Raw genomic sequence first — 20,418 nt, 5'->3', positions numbered from 1 at the left:
TCCACATAATCCATTTCTAACTACCACAGCTAACAATCCAACCAACACAACTAATTATTCGTTAATCAAGATACCACAAATTAAAATCTAAATCAGAAATGGATACACAACTATATCCACCCCGCACCATCAACCAAAATCAACCAATCCATCACAAGACTACCAACCAATCTCCAAACACAACTCACCTCATTCATCCATTAATCAATCCAATGCTATTTAATCAACACATCACAACTGAATCCACAACTTCTAATCAACTATCAACCTAAGCATCATAAATCCAATACAACTTAAATCAATTTCTATTCCATAAATAAAAATCCATCCCTTGCATCAATCTACATGTAACAATAAACCAATCTATCGAGATCTTTAACCAATCAAAAGATTGATTTAATCACTGTATGAAAACTATCTACTCCACCTATCTCTTAACCAAAACTATAACAATCTCAACTATTCATAACATTCCATACTCAACTCAGTCTAAGATAAATATAAACTAATTCCAACAACTCACCCTAATAGGAAGACTCCTTTGTGGACTCACAACTGAGAAAGGTGGCTTCCAGAAATGATGGACTGAACTGTGGATCGTCGGCAAATAGTGCTAGCTGAAACCACAACAAGCAGCTAAATATCAAAATCTCCACACACCAATACATATAATGGAAAACAATCTATGCTAATCCATTTCTAAACATTACCTTTCCCCTTAACAAGATCCGTAACCTCCTCTATGAAGAAAACCAAATACTACCATGGTGTCATCCCAAAGCAGAGTGTGGCAATCAGTGAAGATCAGCTGTAATGGAAGCTAGGGCATGGCGCAGACGACAGAAAATCGGCTGAGAGAGCAGCGACATCGGTGCGGCTTCAATTGGAGCGACTCCTGCGAAAAGCAGCGGTGAAGCTAGGGCACGGGGAATCGGAGAGGGCGGCTAGGCGGTCGGGTGCGAGGAGGGTCCAGCGGTTACGTCAAGCTCAAGGAGACGGGTGGAAGTGAGGGCACAGCTCAACTGGTGTCCGTCGGCAACACAGCAATGGATGGCGTCGAGGTGTTGGGCGAAGACGACACAAAGGAAGACAGAAGAGGAGACGACGCGGATCGGCAATCCGGTGGTGGACCGGCCTCCGTCGCGCTCGCATGGGATGAGAAGAGAAATCGGCGCTACAAGGCTAGCGGTCGAGTTAAGTGAGGAGAAGGCGGAGGTCGCGCGAGGGCTCACCGTCGGCTAAAGGAGGTGGCGGCGATGAGAGTTCGGGAGAGGCGGCGCGTGAGGGAGAGGAAGAGGGGATCGGGAATGAGGAAGAGGGGTAATCGGTGGAGGAGAAGAAAGGGATAATAAAACTTAGGTTTTTAATTAATCAACTTAGGTTAATCTAATTAAACCCTAAATTGGCTTTCTCAATCAACTCCCACTTTTAGGTATTTTAAGCGGGCTTCCACTTAGCTTATAAATGATCCCCTTAAACTACGTCAAACGGACTCCGAAAAATTCCCAGAAAATTCCTGAAAATTCTTGAAAAATCCAATAAGATTATTTATCCAATAACCTTATTATTTAGATATTATTTGGGCACCGTATTTTACATTCTCCCCCACTAATAAAAATTTGGTCCCCAAATTTATCGCTCAACTCAGGAATCCACATCTAAGTGTAACAATCCAACAACATACTCATATACAGCTCCATCCAAATATCCAGTCGTAAGAGATAACTCTGCGGGTTATGTGCTCACCCTGCTTCCGCTACTCTCACTCTACTGTCTAGTCAACTGTGAGTAACTCAATCATCCAAAATCCACAATACCTAGCATCAGCAGATCCTCTAACATCCACATTAAACTCTCAATCTGTTCATCTGTCTAAAAGATGTAAAGCGGTTCTAAAATAGAACTTTATACTCATGGTCTACTGTAAAATCTGCCACTATCGTGATGTGAATCATAAATCTCCATCCAATTCAACACTCAGGGATATACCCTGAGGTCCGATAATCTCTCTACCATAATCCTGCTACTGGATCTAAAGAATCCATCCTACAAATCAATAACTAGGGAGCAAATTCATCAACCAATCACTGATTTCCCAACGCTTCGTATCCTCTCCATGTCCTGTGTAATCTCACAACAAAATCCATCATGACATGCGCTCAACTCCATTCCAGTATCCGAATCTACTGAAATAATCTTACTAACCTCCGAGGTTCAGCCTCCACTTACTGACATACTAGACATCAAGCTACAAAATCCGCGATGTCTTTTCCATGTCATTCAACCAATAGAAACGCTCTAAGTCCCTATACATCGGGTGCCACCCAGATGTATCACAAATCCATATCGAGGTGTTTTCCTACAAAAACTCCTCCCGGATAAGAAGTAACTCAGGATCACACCTAACCTCCCACAGATATAAAATATCTCGTAAGTGTTAAGCAACTAGCTCCACACTTTTCCACGTCAGTGGGGTCATCTATCCAAATGTACCCTCAAGGTCATCCTACCAGGTATATACAGTCTATGGTTAAAGTCTCCATAGAATAGGATACATCGATCCTCTACAAACTAGTCAAGCCAGCAATGGTATGCAGCTAACTTAATCAATTCTTCGTCTGTACAAGTCCTGAACTCAAACGTAACTTTTAGGTTATCTAACCAGCACACATAACCCGAGGATCAGAATCTCTATAAAATAGAGTAAGTCGGTTTCCTACTGACTGAACTACTGACCGAACTAAGAACATAAGAGTGGATCAGTCCTCTACTGACCAAGTCAACAACGGTAAATCGAATCTCTATAGACTAAAGCAACTAGAATAAGTCGATCCTCTACTAACTGAACCAACAGAGTAAAATGATCCTCTACGAACCGAACCAACTAGGATCCTCTACTAAGCGCAACAAGAGTAAATTGGTCCTCTACGAACCGAGGCAACAAGAATAAATCAATCCTCTACTACCCAAGTCAATAAGAGTAAATCGGTTCTCTACAAACCAAGGCAATACGAGTAAATTGGTTCTCCACGAACCGAAACAATATGATATTTAGCAGATACTAACCACTACTAAACTAGTGATATCAGAAATTACTAATACTAGTGGTATGGTAAAAGAAGTCCTATGAGGCTGTATTCCTTGATCTCTAGTAAGGTCAACTGTGATCAGTGAATGACCCAACACATGTGATGTATGCTACAAACAACTGGACAGGTACTAATAAAAGCATACTAACACATAACATAACTAACATAACAACTATGCATGCACTAACAGAAATGTAAGGTAATAATATGCAAACATACCTCCTATAGCTTGGAGAATCCTGTCGTTGCCTGGTCCCAAAACCCGAAAAGTCACATCGAGGAACCAAATCACGAAAAAACCGAACGAAAATAGGCCTCGTAAACCTTGGCTCTGATACCAATAAATTGTCACGCCCCCAGAGGAGACCGTACCGAAAAATTTCGGCAGCATCTCCCCTGTACGGGTGACAATCTGAGGCATACATACATACAAAATACATCAGCCACATACGGCTGGAATATATATACACAACCACGCAGTTATATAATCAGCCCACTCGGTTGGAACAGAAATAAATACAACCACGCAGTTATATAATCAGCCCACTCGGCTGTACTAAAATCAACACAGCGGAAATCACAAATAATGATCACAAAACATAAAACAACTAACTGCGAGCCGGCTCGGCTTGACACAATAATATCAAACCCAATACAAACCAATACAAATACATAAACAAGTACAAAATCCAAAATACAAATAACGTAAGAAATACCAAAATCGTAAGGTCGTCCTCGAATGTGACGTGGAACTAGCGGACAGAATCTCCAGGTGACTCCATAAATCCTTTACCTGCTACCTGGTGAAATTACCAATATACGAGGTGGTGAGTATAAAGACTCAGCGGGTAATAGACAGATAGTGCATGAGTAATAGTAAATCAAACTAGAGATGCAAAGGTATACAGTCTCGTATGGAAATAGCAGATACTACAGTGATATCATAATAAGTGTCCATACCTGAAACCATATCCTAGGCTAGTAAGGGAAGGTAGATGTAGCAAAGTCCTGCTACAGTACTGCTCATAACTACATGGTATCATGTGAGGTATATACAGGTCAATAATAAGTAGGCCAGTGTCTAAACACATATCACAGGTATAAATCTCAACCTATGTAAGCATAACAGCATAAATAAACAACAGTAGTATAATCTAGCAACAGCAGCATAGATAAGCAACAACAGCATAAGTAAACAACCAGCATATATAATAACAACAGCGTATGTACGGATGGTCACCCCGCCCACCTCTCTGCACCACGACCCCTGTATGGTCGAGAGGCCGGATCGATGACAACTGTACGACACTCCAGCCGCCACTACTCTCGAGTGACCGAGTGGACAGTTGCATAGTAGCTGAATAGCTACGTCTGCGACGGGGTCCCTGCTGCCGCGACTCCAGCCGCCACTACCCATGAGTGGCCGAGCGTGCGGCCCTGGCCAATGACCCTCTCAACCACAAGGGAGACATGGTCGCCGGCATGCATGCAATGACATGATGCGAATAAGGCAGCAGTCATCATATATATATAAACAGAAAACAGGTATGCTACATGGAGCCAGCATGCTCAATAAGAAACATGAATAGATAGCAGTCAAAGCAAGTAGACATGGTATCTGGCATCTATCTAACCAGAAAACAGGTATGCTACATGAAGCCAGAATGCTCAGCAAGGTGTGTAAATAAACAGTAATCAAGTCAGGTAAACATGGTATCAGGTGTCCATATATCCAATATCTACTATCTAGTATCTGGTATCCAATACCTAGTACTATAGTATCTGCTAAATATCATCGATAGCAACGAGAGACTGTATAGATACAGAAAACGAGTAACTCAAAGATTGAGTGGAAGTATCAAACGTAGGAAAATAAGAGTGGAGTCAAGATAGATACAACAACTATCTGAACATAAAGCTCATGCACTAGGATCAAAATACTAAAGAAATAAAGCAAGAAGTACCCGCCTTTATACGTAGCGCGTGTCAACCGTCTTCAACAACTCCAGATGATCACATCCAACTCGGATCCTACAAATACAGGATACGAGACAAAACTAAGGATCTATAATCAATGTATCAACTATCAACAAACCTAAACCGATCCAACCTCTTTATTCACATACTTCCATTTAATCCAAGAAAGCATAATCTACCCATCCAACTTATCTAGTCAAATTTAATTCCATCAACAACTAAACATCATGAATCGAACATGCATAATTCTTCCACATAATCCATTTCTAACTACCACAGCTAACAATCCAACCAACACAACTAATTATTCGTTAATCAAGATACCACAAATTAAAATCTAAATCAAAAATGGATACACAACTATATCCACCCCGCACCATCAACCAAAATCAACCAATCCATCACAAGACTACCAACCAATCTCCAAACACAACTCACCTCATTCATCCATTAATCAATCCAATGCTATTTAATCAACACATCACAACTGAATCCACAACTTCTAATCAACTATCAACCTAAGCATCATAAATCCAATACAACTTAAATCAATTTCTATTCCATAAATAAAAATCCATCCCTTGCATCAATCTACATGTAACAATAAACCAATCTATCGAGATCTTTAACCAATCAAAAGATTGATTTAATCACTGTATGAAAACTATCTACTCCACCTATCTCTTAACCAAAACTATAACAATCTCAACTATTCATAACATTCCATACTCAACTCAGTCTAAGATAAATATAAACTAATTCCAACAACTCACCCTAATAGGAAGACTCCTTTGTGGACTCACAACTGAGAAAGGTGGCTTCCAGAAATGATGGACTGAACTGTGGATCGTCGGCAAATAGTGCTAGCTGAAACCACAAAAAGTAGCTAAATATCAAAATCTCCACACACCAATACATATAATGGAAAAACAATCTATGCTAATCCATTTCTAAACATTACCTTTCCCCTTAACAAGATCCGTAACCTCCTCTATGAAGAAAACCAAATACTACCATGGTGTCATCCCAAAGCAGAGTGTGGCAATCAGTGAAGATCAGCTGTAATGGAAGCTAGGGCATGGCGCAGACGACAGAAAATCGGCTGAGAGAGCAGCGACCTCGGTGCGGCTTCAATTGGAGCGACTCCTGCGAAAAGTAGCGGTGAAGCTAGGGCACGGAAAATCGAAGAGGGCGGCTAGGCGGTCGAGTGCGAGGAGGGTCCAGCGGTTACGTCAAGCTCAAGGAGACGGGTGGAAGTGAGGGCACAGCTCAACTGGTGTCCGTCGGCAACACAGCAATGGATGGCGTCGAGGTGTTGGGCGAAGACGACACAAAGAAAGACAGAAGGGGAGACGACGCAGATCGGCAATCCGGTGGTGGACCGACCTCCGTCGCGCTCGCATGGGATGAGAAGAGAAATCGGCGCTACAAGGCTAGCGGTCGAGTTAAGTGAGGAGAAGGCGGAGGTTGCGCGAGGGCTCACCGTCGGCTAAAGGAGGTGGCGGCGATGAGAGTTCGGGAGAGGCGGCGCGTGAGGGAGAGGAAGAGGGGATCGGGAATGAGGAAGAGGGGTAATCGGTGGAGGAGAAGAAAGGGATAATAAAACTTAGGTTTTTAATTAATCAACTTAGGTTAATCTAATTAAACCCTAAATTGGCTTCCTCAATCAACTCCCACTTTTAGGTATTTTAAGCGGGCTTCCACTTAGCTTATAAATGATCCCCTTAAACTACGTCAACCGGACTTCGAAAAATTCCTGAAAATTCTTGAAAAATCCAATAAGATTATTTATCCAATAACCTTATTATTTAGATATTATTTGGGCACCGTATTTTACAGCTTAGCCTTAACCTGCTGGCATACTAGACATCTAGCTACAAACTCCGCGATGTCTTCCTTCATGTCGTTCCACCAATATGAACGCCTCAAATCTCAATACATGCGTGTTTCACCTTGGTGAATCGTAAATCGAGAGCGATGAGCCTCCTGAAGTAACTCCTCCCTGTTCGGGTGAGATTGGGGTACGCATAATCGGCCTCAAAAATAAATAATGCCCTCGTCATCTCGGGTGAACTCGGTCTACTGCCCAGAAGTTATCTGGCTGCCAATGAACTGTAAGTGCTGATCACTGACCTGGGTCTCTCGGACCCTCATCCTGATCGACAACTGAGCAACCATGGTAACAAGAATACCCTGTTCTGTCTGTCCCTGCTCCTCAAGGCCCAATTTGGAGAACCCCTAAATCAAGTCCGTGCCTAAAACTCGGTGGTGAGCTAAAGCCCCTCTGAACTTCCGATTAAGGCCATCGGCAATCACATTAGCTTTCCCTGGGTGGTAACTAATGGTACTATCATAATCCTTCAGGAACTCCATCCATCTCCTCTGTCGGAGATGAGTTTCTTCTGGGTTAAAAGATATTTGAGACTCTTTTGATCCGTAAAAATCCAAAATGTAATACCCTACAGATGATGCCGCCAAATCTTCAAAGAAAAGATAATGGCGGTTAACCCTAGATTATGTACAGGGTAGTTCTTCTCTTGCTCCCTCAACTGACGAGAAGCATAGGAGACTACCTTGCCGTGTTGCATCAAAATAGAGCTCAAACCCTGTAGAGAAGCGTCGGTATAGAGTACGAACTCGTCCTCTTTAGAGGCAAAACCAGAACTGGTGCTGACACTGATCTCCGATTCAGTTCCTGGAAGCTGGTCTCGCTGGATTTTGGTCACGTGAACTTCACGCCCTTCTTGGTCAGGTGTGGCAGTGGCATAGCAACGCGAGGAAAACCCTCAACAAACCTCCGGTAATAACTAGCTCGACAAAGGAAGTTGTGAGTCTGCTGTATAGACTACGACGACTCCCAACTGATAACAACCCCTATCTCTTGTGGATCCATGGTATACCCCTACTGGTGACCATATGTTTCAATCATCTCATAGAAGATAATCAAAATACGCACTATTGAATTTCACATATAAATTTTCCCGTCAAAACATCCTTAGAACTATGCGAAGATGGTGTACGTGATACACCTCGGACCGGGAATAGATCATCACGTCATCAATAAAGATAACGGATACTGATCCAATATCCTAGGGATACCCAAATCATCGAGTCCATGATAACATCTAGGGCACTATAAGCCTAAATGATAAAACCAAGTACTTATAATGTCCGTACATCAGACATCCTCAACCATAAGATCCCCGACAATAAACACCAAGGAATAGATCATCAAATGTGAGAGCAACGCCCCATTACAAGAAAAACAACATATGTGGGAGCAACGCTCTACCACAAGCAATCCTCAATATGTGGGAGCAACGCTCCACCACAAACGATCCATAATATGTGGGAGCAATGCTCCACCACAACAATCTATAATATGTGGGAGCTACGCTCCACTACAAACAATCCATAAGTGATCAAGACATCTAACTATCTAGCTAGAGAATGCACGAGATCGTTCTACCACAGGTCACTGTGGGTAGCCAATGCTATAACAACCTAGTAAACATATCAAATCCATTGTCAACTTTCTCAACATTGTAGTGGGCTACTCCCTAGTAGGAGAATTAGTTGATAAGGTATACAGCCAAAGACATAATGGTAGACACTTAACATAGGTAAAATCATCATGATACTACCAATAATACACCTGACTCACGTGCACACACAACACACACGTGAGCACACACAACATAGGTATGATCAGCATGATACCTCCAACAATACATACCGAACATGTGTGCATATATCAGCATGGGTATAATCGACAATACTCCTCCAATAATACTCACCTAACATATATACGCATACGCCAAGAGTATAATCAACGTAATACTTCCAATAAACATAATAGACATGAGTGCACACACAGAACTTATATAATCAACAAGATACCTCGAATAGTACACCAGATCACATGTACACATACCACGACACAGATTTAATCGACAAGATACCTCCATCATAACACCCAAATACATGTGCACATACCACTACCAAGATTCAATCGACAAGATACCTCCAATAAAACAATCAAACACATACACCTAACCACATAGGTATAATCCTCAAGAAACCTACAACAATCATAACTGGACATGTATACAAACACTACCTGCAAATGGACAGTCTATCCTAGGACTCCTACAACATATACCAATCATGTGTACACACAACATAGATATGCATAATCAGCATATTAACCCAATCAACCAGACAAAATCCTATGCTACCTACTCTCATGGGTTAGTAGTATACCTCAAAAATCAAGCATAAGTATCAAGAAGAAAAAATAATAATCATAGACACTCCAAGGTAAGATAGCCTAATCATCCAGTAATAACCATGCTCTAAGTTCAAACGAACAAATAGATGCCAAGAAAGAAATACTCGCCATGGTTCAACATTGCACGTCTATGTTGTACCACTACATAGACTATATCTAATGGTTCACTCAACCTTCTGACTAAGAGTCTACCTATCAAGAGTGTACTTCTAGAACTCTCATAGTCGTGACTATAAATATCCTCCATCAAATGTCGACAAAAGGTTGAACACTCTCTGATCTGACATACAGACCTCAAGACCTTGGTAAATGATCCCGTGATCATGGCCTTAAGCTACTTGATAGAGACAATATTAATTGAGTCATCTAACCATTGTGTTGCAGTACTTCATGCTACGGTTGCTCTACCTGAGGTTCCGTAACCTCTAGAGGTGAGCAATGCACACAAGATAGAGAAACACTATAACTAAATAGCTAGTCAAAATATATGTCAATTGACACTCTACCCCTCGTAGATCATCATATGATATTTCCACTCGAAATAGTGGATCTCATAGGTGTTAATCAACTAACCCCTTGGTAACGGTTATATCTCCTAAGCGTTAAGCAATTATCTCTGCACCTTCTTACATTAGTGGGGGCACCTAGCCCAAATGTACCTTCTAAGTTATTTAACCAAGTACATACAGTCTAAGATTAAAGTCCTCATGGAATAGGATACATCGATCCTCTATAGACTGACCAAGCCGACAATGGCATACGGCTAATTCAGTTTTTTCCACGTCGATACAAGTCATGTACTCAAATATGCTTACAATATCTAACTAAGCACGAGTAACTCAAAGATCAACATCTCTAAACAAAATGGAGTAAGTCGATCCCCTGCTGATCGAACCAACCAAAAATTAGATCGGTCATCTACTTAACTAATCTAACAAGAATACATTAATCCTCCACAAAGCGACTAAGGTAGATCGATCCACGACTACCCAAGTCAACAAGTGTAAATTAGTCTTCTACTGACCGATCTAACAAGAGTAAATTAATTATCTACTGACAAAATTAACTAAGATAAATCGGTACTCTACTGGCTGAGTCAACAAGAATATGCAGTTACTATCCACTATCCAACTAATAATAGCAGAGACTGGTATGTGCCTCCAACTCCTAACCAACTAGTAGTAATAGAAGCTAAAACTAATGGTGATATGATATGAAAAATCACCTGAGATCCTAATCCTTGATCTCTATTAGGGTCGACCATGATCAGTAGTTGACCCAATAAATGTAATATATGTTATAACAACTAGACAGGTACTAGCAAAGAGTACTAACACATGACATAACTATCATAAAAGACAATGCATATACTAACAAAAATGCATGATAACAATATACCAACATACCTCCTATAGCTTGGAGATGTCCTGCTGCTACCAGGTCCCAAAACTCGAAAAAGTCACATCGAGAAAACCAAAACATGAAATCCAAAATATCAGAAAATAGGCATAGTAAATTTGTAGCTTTGATACCAATAAATTGTCACGCCCCAAGGAGTCTCAGCCAGAGAAAAATCCAACAGCATCCCCCCTGTAGTAGTGACAATCTGAATCATTTCTACATCCACAGATATACATCAGCCACACACGGCTGAAATATATACACAACCACGCAGTTTATATTTAGCCCACTCGGCTGTAACAATAAAAAAAATACAACCATGCAGTTATATATATATCTAACATCCCACTCTGCTGGATCATAATACCAAAAAAACACGGCGGAAATGATAGAAAACCATTACAAACCAAAAATAAGACTACTAGCCGGCTAGGCTTACACAACACATCAAACAACATAAAATACCACATAACAACACTCTAGAACCAAAACCCAGATTTACATTGCTAAGTAAACCAAAAAAACATAGACCAAATAAAATACAAATGAAAACTAGAAACATATCTTCGGATGTGACGTGGGAACCGACAGACAAGATACTTCAAGCGACTCCAAAAATCTACCTGCTACCTGAAATAGAAATAGCTCAACGGTGTGAGTTCAAAGAACTCAACGGATATCAAGCTGACATGCCTAGTAGATATAACTACCAGTAATAATCATGGAGTACAGTCTTTTGATCAATAATAAGAAAGCAAATTGAAAAGATAACAGAAGAAGAACTCACCATGACCTCCTATCTAGATGTAAGGGTCGTCAGACTAGATATATGTCTCCTGTATGCATGTCAATCATATGCAATCACCAAAATGCAGCAAATAAAGTGCAGTAATCACAAACAATAAATGCAATCAATGCATATGATGCAAAAATGACATGTGTCACCCCTGACGCCAGTCAACCATCTCACACATGATGGTGAGATCGAGTGGGTAGGTATGACAACTGTGCACTCTTCCATCACTACTCCTGAGTGACCGAGTAGATAGGAGGTTGTCGGAGTACATCTATCCTCCTACCCTAAACAGAGTGGGGGAGCGCAAATGCTCTCATCTCCCTGAGACAGTTAAGAGGAGGGATCCCTGTCGGCTACCATGCTACATCACCACTACCCATGAGTGGACCAGCGGAGCCTAACAGAGCAAAACTGCCACACACCCTGCCTGATATACCACTTACCCATGAGTGGTTGTGTGTGAAGATCATGTAATTGGCGATGTGCTCAATAATAATGGAGCCGACAATTGCACAGCATGCAATCATGCAAGATGATGCATGACACTAAGCATGTAAATCCTAACCATAATCACCTCCACATAATATATACCAAACAAGAAAATAAATCATACTACGACCTATGTATCATAGATCTAAGTACACATGCTAGATAATAAAGTCCAAAAAACTAGTCTTATACTCAGTGAAGCCTAATATGTCACTTCCTCTAGGAACTAAGGTACACATGGTAATAATCAAGAGATATAAACATGGATACATAATAGGCAACAAACAGAACATACTATAGGTATCAAATAGTGACATACTAAGGGCAAATCTAAGCATGATCATTGCTACTAGCTATAAATTACTATGCATATCAAAGTGACAATATCATAAAAGATGAGTCAAGAGATATCCGCTTCAAAAAGAAGATCGTATCCGAAATAAATCCCATGTCGAGACGCCATCTCGAATCAAAGTCCTGTAATAATAAGCATATAATTTTAGCTAATTACAAGTACACCAATTAACTAAATCCAAATTCCTATTAACCCAAGAAACCCAAATCCATCATTTAATATCGGTTAGCTCGATAAGTCAGATCTAACTTGAAACATAGATTAAATTCAACATTTAATCTCAATCATTTCTGAACAATCTCTTGGACCAATTTTCCCTAAGCTTCCTAGCTTAATTCGAATCAAGCTAAAATAGGAATCCAAATTCAACAACTCACCCAAATTAGCCCTTCTCTATTGGATCACAACCGGTGAAACTACTGCTGGAAACTAAAGTCGAAGCCAAGATGAAGTTGCTGATGTTAATCATTCCCGATCAGCACTTGTTAGCTGGAATTCAATAGGATTGTAGTTCTACAAATCAGTTCTATAACCAAATGAAATTCATGTGAGTACCATGGTCGGCAATCACACAGAAATAGGACTAGAGATGGAGATGCTCACCTTGTTAGCTTTTTTCTTTCTTCCAGAGAAAGTTGTTGCCAGAAACGAAGATGGAGTTGCTGCTTAAGCTTGTGCCGGCAGCTTTATTCTGTCGGAGACCTAATAGAAATCGTCTATTGATATAAGTGAAGAATGAACCGGCAATAGATGGCACGACGAGGATAGCACTGCACAAAGGTGATGCGATCGGAAGAGGGCAGTGGATCCAAAACTAGGGCACGACGTCAATAGGGACGGCGACACACAGGAATTAGATATAGGGTTCGGCTGGCCGATCGTGGACCTCGACATCATGGTCGGCGGTGCTTGGGCAGAGACAGAAGAGGAGAGGTTCGGCGTCGCGGCTCGGGAGAGAAGTGGAGAAGACGACCGGTGGTGAAAAGAGAAAGGGGCGCCAGTTGGTGAAGATGATCGGGTTGGGGGAGATGGCGTCGCGAAGAGGAAGAGAGGAGAAGAGGGATCGACGTCGGGTGAGGGCTAGGGCACACGACGGGGAAAAGAAGAAAAGAAAAGGAAAAAAGAAAAGAAAAACTAAACTTTTCCTCGTTTAAATGGGGTAGCCTAAACAGGCTTTCCCATGGCCCAATAGTTGATCCCCTTAAACTTGTCATACGAGCTCTGAAAAATTCCCAGAAAATTTCTAAAAATTCCTAAAATTTTTGTTAAAGCTATTCGTCCATTATCAAGGTGTCGTATTTTGCATTACTAATGCATATGCATGAGCCTAACGCAAACAATTATGTCCTCAAAATACTAGTCAATCAATCTCATCAAAAGAATACTAATCATCTAGTCATAAATCTCGTCTAACTCCCTTCCATCATCATGAATACCATAAACCAACATATTCGAAATCAAGTAGTCATGGGGTTGGTCCAATGGAGATAACCCAGTGGAATACACTATCACTTTTCTGGGGTAAGATATCTATCTCATATAAATAGGTCTAGTCTCGATAATATATATGCACTTATATAGTATACAACTATACTATAATGTCGCTAACATAGGGTTACAAGCCTAAGTGCATCATGATATGGTGTAAATGTCCGATCATAAGTCTGTAACTATACTACAGTAATACTCATACAATACATGCATGAAAATAAAGAAGACTGCATAGATACCAAATGGGCTAAACATAAGGGCAAGCAAAATAAGTATCAATCTCAGGAATCGATCAAGTGTAGAGTCAAGGTAAGTAAATAAGTACTAGCAAATCAATAAAATAAATCATTCACTAAGGTCAAAGATCTAAAGAAACAAGTCAAAAAGTATCCACCTCCAATATAAGTTGTCCTGAACTATCTTCATGTTGGGACGTATCTCAAATCAGTATCCTGCAGGAACATATACAATTTAACTATGTTCATATGAATTAAATATCTAAATTAAAATCTCAAAACTATTTAGAGTGACTCTAGTCATACACGATCTTCAAATAACTTTAATTAATGATTAGCTTCCATTAATCATATTTATGGATCAAATTAGGGCTAACCCTATTATCCACCTGAGTTAACCCATCTTGTTGATTAAGCATCAATCTTTAATCCACCGTTCAATGATCAGAATTTAACCAAGCTAAATCTATTTACATATCAATATTAACCACTTATTAATTAACTTAGTGATTCAACTGAACTCATCATGAATGAAACATATCCAAATCATCCCTAATTGAATCAATCCAAAATTTCCAACCTAAAAATCAATTAATCTCATCCATATGTTCGGTTTTTCGAGCCGCGAAAACCACTTTTTCGCGTCGCGGAAACCCCGAATCACCCTAGCCAACGGATCTCGTGCGAAGAGTATAGAACGAAAATTTACGAGTACGAGTTTACAACTTAGATCTACTCCTAGACCTACATGAAGAAAGATGTATACCTTCGATGCGAAGCCCTTCGCAATCCCGCTTGTCCTCGGTTCGCCGGATCTCGAAAGTGTCAAAGTAGACACTTCTCTATGTGTATCCACACAAGCAAGAGATGGAGAAAAATCTCTAAGGATGTGCTAGCAACCTTAGAGATCAGTAGGGAGGAGAGGGAGAGCAAGAAGAAAACTCAAGAGGAAGAAGAAGGAGTTACAACCACTTGAATGAAAAATCAATTTTCATTCCACCTAAAAGTGGCCGGCCACTTCAAGGCATGTAACCCCCATGGAATATCAAGAGTCAAGTCTCTTGATCTCCTCCATGAGGTGGCATTTGGTCAAGTCAAACTTGACCAAATGAAGAAGCCTTGATGATGTGGCATTGGTCAAGTCAAAGTCAAGTCAAAACTTGACTCTTCATCTTCCTACTTAAGTCAAGTCAAACTTGATCACTTCTCTCCCTTGGTTGATCTAATCTAACCATTGGCTCAAGTCAATTTTAATTTAATGAATCTCTATTCATTGAATTAAATTAATTAAATGAGTCTAAGTCCAAATTAGACTCACTTAGCACATGAACCAAATTGAGTCCAACTCAATTAACCTACTTTGGATTACTCTTAATCCAATTTGGTTCATCATATGAACGTAATCATTTAGGTTCATCTAATGAACCTAATCTCCATCTAATTTCCCTTAGTGTGTGACCCTATAGGTTCTTGTAACGTTGGCAATGCCCCTAAACCCATTTAGGAGCATAAGTAATGAGCGGTATCTAGCAACACATCATTACTACCCAAGTTACAAGAATGTTGAGATCCAACATCACCTTGTGACTACTAATTGTGACTCCTCACAAAATATGACAAGTGTCCTTCTATCCTAGACATCTAGATTGATCAATGTGAGGCATAGACTGTGTCATCCTCTAATCAATCTAAATCTTGAACTCCAAGTAGACTCACTCAATCAAATGAGCTCAATATCCTATATTGACTCATTTGGGCATGGCCATGCACTTCGTAGTCTCACTCTACCAAAAATATCGATGTCGCTCCCGTCATATAGGAGGGATAGATCCCATCTACATCACTCACATCCCCATGCATAATTCGTTACATACCCAGTAATCGCCTTTATAGTCCACCCAGTTACGGGTGACGTTTGACGAAACCAAAGTACATAACTCCTTATGTAGGGATCCATGGTGACTTCAGGTCTAAGGACTAGTAGTCATGCTAATAGCCACATGAGAAAGTATATGACACTCATATAACGATCCATGATACTTTCTCATGGCGGGTCATTCAGTATACATTCTCCAATGCATACCCATGTGTCAACTTGATATCTCTATATCCATGATTTGTGAGATCAAGTCATCGAGTTGACCTACATGCTAGTCTTATTGCATTAACATTGTCCCTGAATGTTAATACTCAACTAGGAATGATTAAGAGTAGTGTTCCCTATATCATCTCACTATCGGTTCAACTAACCGATTGATATAGGTGAGAACCGTCTACTCAAGGACGTTATTATACTTAGTTTATTTGGCACCAATACAAGTAAGTATAATAACTAAAAACCAAATGCCTTTATTTATATAGAATATGATACAACAAATCCAAAATACAATCATCAAATGATTGGCTCTAGGGCTCTAGCTAACACCATAATCAATCACTAACATATTCATTCTCAATATAATCAGAGAACATCCCATGAATTTGTATGAACAGACTTAGGGAGGGAGATTCGTTACCTATAGCCTCTTCTCCGTCTCTGATAGCCTAGTCGGAGAAATAATGTCGATAGAGGAATTGTGTTGACGATTGCTGCAAGGGCGACTAATAATGGCATCGAGACCTACTCATGATGTGTTAGGGACGACTGTGGCTAGTAACAAGGGCAAGCAATGTTAGCATCTGTGAAGTGCCACATGTGACAGCTGTTGGTACAAGTTGCACTAACGGTCTAACTCAGATTTTAATAATTGATAAAGTAAGTTAAGTTAGGTTTGTTATGATCTAACAATGTAACTAAGTGTGCAGGAAAAGTCCAGATAGGTCAACGGGTTGATCGGATATCTGAAAAGAAATCCAACTAGGTCGACAGGCTGACCAGATAGCTGGTACGAAGTCCACATAGGTCGACGGGTTGATCAAATATTTGGCACGAAGTCTAGTTAGGTCAACGGGCCAACCGGATAGCTGGCACAAAGTCCAGACAGGTCGACGAGCTGACCGTATGTCTGACAAAGCGGTAAGTTAAGGTAAGTCACTAGAGGGGGTGACTTGGTGAGGACATGTTTCTTGTTTGAGGGAACAGTAGGCGTTAATCCAACTTAGATCCATTTTGGAAATCTAAGTTGAGATCTTGACTAGATTCTGGTCTCGAGGAGACAGAATCTAATTATCACTCTACTTGTTGTTGTGCTAACTTTGTTTTACAAGGTAGTATAATTTTTATTTGCCTTGGACTAACATTTTCTTGTAGGAAAACAATTAGCTAGAAAAGGGGGTCCGGGCACCCAGAAGGGATCCGAGCGCCTGGAGTGGTCCCGGCTCCTGGAATTGGTCCGGGCACCCGGAATGGATGAAGCTTATCTTGTCGCTAGCTTGGAGCACACTGATGGGTTGGATGATGTCACAGTCTAGGCACCCAGAAGGGCTTTAGAAGCCCGGAACTGCCTATATAAGCAGCTTTCCACCAGGAGCAAAAAAATAACATTCTTTTGTGATCGCTTTCTTGTGCACTGCTCCAAAGACATTCCTGCGACTCCACGACGTGACTCCGACAGCCAAGTGACACTGCTCCGACGACCGAGCAACACAACTCCAACGATAGAGTGACACGACTCCAACAACTAAAAGCACAACCTTCCAGATCTCTGAGAAGTTGTTGGTATATGTTTATTTCTGCACTTAAATTATAGATTCATTGTATTTCTCTTGTAAAGATTTGCGAATTGTTAATGGATTTCCCAATGAAAGCACTCGATGAGTGCGGGCCTTGGAGTAGGAGTCGACGAAGGCTCCTAACCAAGTAAAACTTGGTTTGTTAGCGTTGTTTTCATTTTTCTCTTCCGCTGCTCACTTTAATTTTGTCTCTATTTTCGACGATTGATATTCACCCCCCCCCCCCCCTCTAGCATTCTTCATGATCCAACAAGTGGTATCAGAGCAGGTACTGCTATGATTTAATGCAACCACCAATCAGGCAAAGGGGGTGAAAATTTTTGTTTTCTCATTTTTTGGTTTCAAGTTTTTCGACATAATCCAAATTGGTACCCTTACCTCTTTGGAAACATTTTCTCGTAGCAAACTAATCTGAATTGGTACAACATTAATTAAGTTTTAATATATTTTTTTTATCCAATACTACTAATCCAAGACCAAAACTCTTGGGCCCATCTCTGTTTGTTTTTATTGTGTGCAAGAGCAATGGCCCAAAACAAGGGATACAACACTATCTGTCCTCCCCTCTTCAACGGCGACGACTTCCCATACTGGAAGAAGCGAATGGAGGTCTATCTGAAGGCCATCTTCGACCAGAGGTTCAGCGTCACCAGAGGCTACAAGGCTCTCGTTGACAACTCTTGAAATCCAATAGACCTGGAACATTGAAATCCAGAAATCAAGAAGAAAGCCCAGACCGACTTCAAATCTCTCAACACACTACAATGCGGGCTAACGAAGGAAGAACTGAACCGCATGGGCTCACACAAAAATATGAAAGAACTGCGAGACAAGCTCATCGAATTGCATAAGGGAACCAGCAACGCGAAGGTAACCAAAAGAGACCTCTACTTGAATAAATTATTTAATATAAAAATGAAGGAAGTAGAATTTGCGAGTAAACTCCACGCGAGGATAAAGGACATCCTCAATGGGCTCCACACCATCGACCACCAAATGGAGAACCACGACTTGATAAGGTATGCCCTAAATGCATTTCCTCGAAATGCACTGTGGGCATCCATCATGGATGCTTACAAGATTTCGAAGAATCTTTCTAAATTAAAACTTGATAAATTATTTTGTGAACTCGAACTTAAAATAGGCCGAGAAAGGTATTGTCCCTTTTGCAAGTTCCTCAAAGGAAAAGTCAAGAACCAAATCTGAACCTGAAGATGAGTCTGACCAAGACTCAAAAGACGAAGAATACCTGGTGAACTTGGTAAGAAAAATGTTCTCACAGAATGAGGAAGTATTACTTGGGCTAGGTGTGATGTAGTCAGCCTAGTGGGGGCAAACACATACACCATGTCCTAAACCAGGTGGGTATAAGACGACTGAAAAGAATGAGGCACAACTCACTGTAGCTGCTGAAGGATTCAGAATTAGTTCTGAGATCTGATGGGATATGCTCGATTCGGGTGCATGCTAAAATACGTTTCATAAACATGCACAAAGGAAAATAAAACAATAATAATTCCTAATTATTACATCACACACACCACACGCATATAAAGATACAATATGTCAAATATGATTGCATAATTAAAATTTTACAGAAAGTAAATTTACGCTATGTATACCTTAGGGATGACCTATAACGAGAAGGCTATCAACTATAGTGATGTTGTTGAACCTCACCTTTATTCATATCTAGCCGAGCTCCTCAAGACAACTCCTTGAGTACAAGTCTCTCCTTTGAAAGTTACTAGCCATGAGCAAAGAAGAGGGATAAAGAGGAAGAAGAAGAGAAGCACACAAAGGAGAATTTTTCTCCCTTGTGGTGGTCATGGCAGCAAGAGGGAGCACCCTCTTATTGGTGGTGGGAGAGAGGAGAGGGAGAGGAGGATTGGGTTTCCAAAGGTCAATCAACCAAATAATGAAATTTGTCATTAATTCTCTTTTAATTACATCTATATATAATTCTCTTTAATGAGTTGGATTAGAAAGCTCAAATCCAACCCATTATCCCTTAATAAAAAATTAGCCCATTAACCCCTTGGTTTTGTTCACAACTAAACCAAATTGGTTCATAACTAATTCATGATTAAACCAAATATGGTTCAACTCTACCATAAGAGATGTAGCCTATCTGTACTTCCATCATGATAAATATTTTCATATTTGTCTTATATATGGTCCAACCAAACATTTATCTCTTGATCTAAGAATCCTATTCTTTAACTTATTTTACATCTTTTAGAGACTCATTAATGCGTATGACCCAATAGGTTCCTAGTTTATCTTGACCGTCTATAATTAACTACCTAATTATAGAATGATTATGAGTGTCACCTAGTAGTACATCATGATCCCCAATTAGCTGATAAGTTATAGTTGATCTTATAACTAATTCTAAACCCTTTAGCAGCTACAGTGAGTCATGTCTTGTTCCTTTCACTCATCTTATACCCACTTGGTTTAGGGCATAGTCTATGTGATTGCACCCACTATACTGACTACGTCACACCTAGCCCAAGTAATACTTCCTTATTCTATGATTTCAAATTACTCGTACATGTGTCTAAGAGTCTCGTACTTTACATGTGATGATTTGGCCAAAGACTTTGGGTAATAATCCT

The 20,418-nt window shown here is 40.4% G+C and overlaps 1 pseudogene; it reads left to right on the top strand.

Moving 5' to 3' along the window:
• The first annotated feature begins 1,046 nt into the window (after positions 1-1,046).
• Positions 1,047-20,418, top strand: part of LOC121990878 — a 32,089-nt pseudogene continuing 12,717 nt past the window's right edge.

The sequence above is a fragment of the Zingiber officinale genome, chromosome 6B (assembly GCF_018446385.1).
Source record: "Zingiber officinale cultivar Zhangliang chromosome 6B, Zo_v1.1, whole genome shotgun sequence".
In the NCBI taxonomy this organism is placed as follows: domain Eukaryota; kingdom Viridiplantae; phylum Streptophyta; class Magnoliopsida; order Zingiberales; family Zingiberaceae; genus Zingiber; species Zingiber officinale.
The sequence above is the reverse complement of the archived record's forward strand: the minus strand, read 5'-3'. Positions and strand labels throughout refer to the sequence as shown.